The sequence below is a fragment of the Frankliniella occidentalis genome, unplaced genomic scaffold, assembly GCF_000697945.3.
Source record: "Frankliniella occidentalis isolate FOCC.00 unplaced genomic scaffold, Focc_3.1 Scaffold151, whole genome shotgun sequence".
NCBI classification, from domain to species: Eukaryota; Metazoa; Arthropoda; class Insecta; order Thysanoptera; family Thripidae; genus Frankliniella; species Frankliniella occidentalis.
In genome coordinates, this window is record NW_026267278.1 from 311,959 (window position 1) to 317,330 (window position 5,372).

The window sequence follows — 5,372 nt, forward strand, 5'->3', positions numbered from 1 at the left end:
CCTCCTCCTCCTCCTCCTCCTCCTCCCGGTGGCCACGAGGACGACGAACAGGAAAAACTGACGGCCGTCGCCGCCGTCGTCGCGTTTAAACTCGCCCGCCGCCGCGCGCCACGCCCTCGGCGTTCCCGGAAGCGCTTCGCGGTGGTTCGGCCACGGCGGGGCGGGTGTTCCCTTCTCACACCTCAGCGACGGCACCGCGCGGACGCACCCAAAGGAGAGTCAACACCGAGTTTAATTGCGGCAAACACGGGGTGGGGCGGGGGGGGGGGGCACTCTGACCCTCAGGATTCCGTTGACTTTTGCACACGGTGGTGAAATCGTGACGTGAATATTGCACTGTTAAAAGATTATATGGGGAATTGGAATGAATGCGGGTGCATCGCAGTCACTTACTGAAATATTCATCACACGGTAAAAATCGCCCGTATAAGCAAAAGTGCTGAAGGGGTCACTGTATAGCTTCTACGGTAAAATTCAACCAAAGCTTTTATTTGTGTGTCTGGCGCGAATATTTTGACTTTTTATTTCACTTTTGTGATTTTTTGACCAAGACATTTTTGTTTTTGTGTTGTAACTTCTACAGCAAAAACATCTTCACAAAAAAAAAAAAAAATTACACAGCCCAGTAAAATAATGCACAACCTTTGACTCTGTTTCCCATATTTCGTTTACCTTTGCTCTTTTGCTACTTTTTATTTAATTAATTCGCCCGCACCAAACATAGCTATACCGCCGCGATTATGAACATCAACACAAATCTAGCGGGTCAGAGGGCGCGGCGGAGGGTCCGCACACCACGCCACAATCACCGCGCGGGGAAGTCCGCGCAGCGCACGCGCACGGCGTCGGCGGGGCCAACACAAATAACAACACAGCCGTGCGCGCATCGCTGGCCTCTAACGATACCTCGTTTTGTGTGGACGACAACACCATGGCGACCAAAACACAGCAGCGAGCGGTCGAACGCGCCGCGCGTTTCGTTGTTGGGGCGGGCATGTGTGGTGATAAGTCACAACGCGTGTCGTGTGTCGATAGGTCGCTCATGTATATATGTGTGCTGATTGGTGGAGGGAGAGAAAAAAACCTGACGAACGAGGATAAACGCGTACACACACGACCGCACGCGCGCACACACACACGCACACACACACACACACACGTACAGGCGGCACGCGCCGTTTTACAAACACATTTTCCCACGTTGCGATCTAATCTTGAAATCATATCGGCATTTTGCGGTTATTGAAACTCGTGAAACGTATACATCAAACGGACCAAAAACACGGCAGGACACAAAAGAAGGCACACACACACACACACACACACACACAGAGTATACGTCACTCTCGAGAGACGAGCATCAATACTTCTTCTCAGAGAGCTGTGCAGACGGCTGACGTTGACAACAGACGGCGGTGGCGACAGAAAAAAAAGTCCGTTCCTAGTGATCAGGCCACGCGGCCCTCATCGCTCTACAAGTAAACATGTTCGAGCACTTAAAGTGTGAGCAGGCAAAACAGCGCGGGAAATTTTATAATTAAAAAAAAACTGACTTAGTCGCGGTCCACGTGTTAGTGTTTGAAGGCTTTTATAGGCACGAAAGTGTCCGAAGGCATTAAAATCATGTGAGTGCTAAAATTTGGCACCCTTGCGACATTTTAGTGCTTTTCCAGCGCGGGTGCGTGCCCCATCGCCTCTCGGCCTAAATTACATTATAAACCCAAGAAGGGTGTTGATTGAGATATCTTTGTTTTACCAGGGAAGTGGTCACGATAGTTGTAAAACGAGGAGTTGAGGTTGCATCAATTACAGTATACTTGTTTCAGTCAGCCGCGCGACGCCGCGTTCCCAGGAACCTGAACGCACGCTGGCGCGCCCACCGGCTCGGCTCGCACAGAGAGGGATTCGGTTCAACCCCCTGAAAGGGTCACCTCCCGGAACAGGTCTCGGTGGGTTATAGTCAGTCGTTACCCACTGACCTGGAGGCACTCGAAGCAAGGCGACGACGGGAGGAGAGCGAACAAAAAATAATTATCCCTGCTAAAATTTTTGCGTCACACGATTGACATCAGCAGTACAGTCTGCGCCCGCAGCGAAAAGTTTTCCTGTTCCTTTTTGCGGGCTCCATTTAGCTTGATTCATGGGGTTATCGGAGGCGATGATTGTGCGGGTATGATGTGCTGAATTAATAAACGAGCTGATTGCTGACCGCACCCGGCTAAACCTCAGCAAAGTATGTGTTGCTGACCGCACGCCTGAGTGTGGGCGGGGCAGGGCCGAAACCACAACGCAAATCGTCGGGTCGTAGTGCGTGCTGCGTGCTGGCATCAACTGCGGTGTAAAACTGCTTTACGTTAGTGTTGCACTATACTTTACGCGCTCATAATAAAGACCAACAATAAGTGCTCCACATCTGGAAAGCACCGTGATGTGCACTGAGTAAAATGTTTCGTTGCAGCCCAAAACTTTGATACCCACGACCAAATTTTGTACGGTCAGTCCGGCTTAGTCACAGGCATGATAATCTTATAGTTGCTGTAACCGAAATTTTGGTTGCTGTAATCAAAAGGTTAGTTGCTGCGACTAAAATTTAGATGGCCATGACTTATCCGGACTGATCCGAACAATTTATGATGGCTGCAACGAAACATTTCTCGTGTGTGTGTGTGTGTGTGTGTGTGTGAGGAAAGGCCGAAATGGCATTGCCCAGTATCCAGCTGGTGGAACCGCCACAGGGCGTTCGCCAGGGAGGAAAATAACCGACTGCCTAGCCGTAACTCCGCGTTACAGATCGTGGCCGAACTGCCATTTATACACCACGCGGATAAAAAGATAAAGAAAACAGCGAATAAGAAAAATTGAATCATTATAGTTGTTCGTGCGTTTCCCGTCTTTCTGTAAGGCTAAGCTGCTTTCGCGAGCGGACAACTTTTGCGCTCTGGCGCGTGGCTGCGCGTGGCTTCGAACGTCATGGAATAAGCGGTTGTTCTTTTGCCAATTAGAAGGACGCTTTACTTTAGTGCGGGATGAAAGAGAAGATGAGAATAGGAGAGAGATGAAGACAGAAGAAAGAGAAGAAGATGGAGAGAGAGAGAGAGAGAGAGAGAGAGAGAGAGAGAGAGAGAGAGAGACTGAGGGGTGAATAGTAAGCGCAGAGCGCACTCAGCGCAATTACTACAATTGAGTTTGGTCTTGTGTCGCATACTTTGCATATGAAAGCCAAGCCAAGTGATTTTGCGAGTCACTCTCATTTTTGCAAGGACTGGCTCGACCAAAAAAAATTTGCTACAGAAACAAAATGGGGAAATGGATGGGGAGGGAGTGTCATAAAAAACAGCAAATTTCTCGCGTGATAACCGGAAGGAGGCCCGTGTGACTAACGGTGTCTGGGGTGTGATTAATAACGCCCTCCTTCATGCTTCCTGCGCAGCCGCTGACGTCAGGGGTGGTCGGGCTCCATGCGCGGAGGGGCTAAGAACGCGTCGCAGAGGACGCCGTCCCTATCGTGACCAAGGTCGGTCGCTGCACCGCGTATCGGCGGGACGGGTTACGAGTTGCGAACATCATCGCTAGTTGGTCATATCCGAAGTCGTGCGGGCAAATGTCTATTTCAGTTTGGATGGCATAAACGGCCGGAAGTATCAAAATTGAACGCTAAATGTTATTTCCATTCAAAATGAAATGCCAAATCTTTAGATTCGAAGCGGTAAACCAAATCCTTTGCATTCAAATTGGAAGGAGTGAAGCTCTGATTCGCCCTCTTTTCTTCCTTCAAGTTGCCGCCGCGTCATACACGTCAAATAAGCTTGCCGTGCGGTCATGGCCCGCTGCACCCCGCGCTGTGAGCGAGGGAAACGGCCGAGCGGGACTTGTCCGTCATTTGAGTCGGCTGAATAACAACAACACATACGGCAGCGTCGCAGCGTGCGCGCCTGCAGGGCCCCGGGAGGGCCACACCGCCTGCGACCGAGGGCTGCTGGGTTGCCTATGCTCCCTTCAGTGGGCGCTAGAGCGCTGCAGCAGTGCCTCTCGCTCCGCCTCCTTCTGGACAAAAAAACAACACATATTTATTGCATACTTTCTCTGGCGGGCAGGATCGTCCACAGATCTCGTTCGTCTTTCCCAGATCCATATGCGTCAATTATTGACGGGACGGGAGCTCGGCGCCTGCGAGACTCGGCGTAGGCCACCCCGCGGTACACGCATGCACAGCAGGCAAGATGTTGCCTACCTACCAGGCGCCATGCCAAAGGCAGCCGCTCCGGATCTGCGCAAGGCCATACTGTTAAAAGAGGAGGCGCCTTGAGGCTCATGTGTGGCCATTTGGACACTACTTTAAGACTGGCAAGGAAAATCCGGTGTCCGATTGGAAGATTTTTATACAGATCTATCTGTGCCGGGGAGCGGCAAACCATTGTGGGAGTTCCTCAAAGTTTGCCCCTTTTCCTAAAAAAAAAACCCCAAAAACAAAACAAAAAAACAAAAACAGACATGTTTTTACCGTGTGATGAAGGCGTGTGCATAGATGAGACACTACTTATAGTGGTGGGGAACCTTTTCAGGTGTAAATCTCCGATTTCGTTGGAACTCGGAAAATTTAAATGTTATTATAATAGAAGTCGGATGGCTTTTGAAATTTTTCCTAAACTTAATATTTACTAGGGGTGTACTTTAGCCTGACACTTTTTTTTTGCCCCTAGTATCCCTCTACCGCTTTAACGGTTCAAAATAGAGCAAAATTTTGGCCCAGAGGACACTACTTTGACGAGTTACCCCTTAGAACACTGCGTTACATTTTTTAAAAAATATTTTTTTTGACACCTCACTCCTACCCTGTATAGGGAAAAACTAAATGTCAGGGTTAGGAAAAGTTTCAAGTGCCATCCGATTTCTACATAAATAACCTTTAAATTTTCCAAGATTCAACGAAATCGGAGATTTACACTTAAAAAAGGTTCCCCTTGTTAGGCGCCACCCTACTCTGAACTTGCTGAGTGCGACAGTAGCGGAGTGGGCCCGCCACCGTGGCGTCAGGGTGCGTGCTGAAGTGTCTTGTGTTGCCCCGGCGATTACAGAAAGGACGTCAGAGCGTGGCGTCCGGACGCGTCTGCCCCGGACGGGTTCACAGATTGGTCGCCGGCGGCGCGAACTGGGTGAAAGACGCGAGAAAAACTATGATGATAACCCCTCCCAGACGTTACCGTGGGAGAGACGGCCGAACTGCGACTCCACTCCACATGGCCCATGCAGGCGCCTTGCAAGCGTCGCGTGTGGGGCCAGGTGCACGCTATACACATGTGGTTTAAAGGACGTGCTGATGCAGTTGAAGGGTGGCGGAAAAGTCCTTCTTTCAATTCGAAAGACAGGGGGGG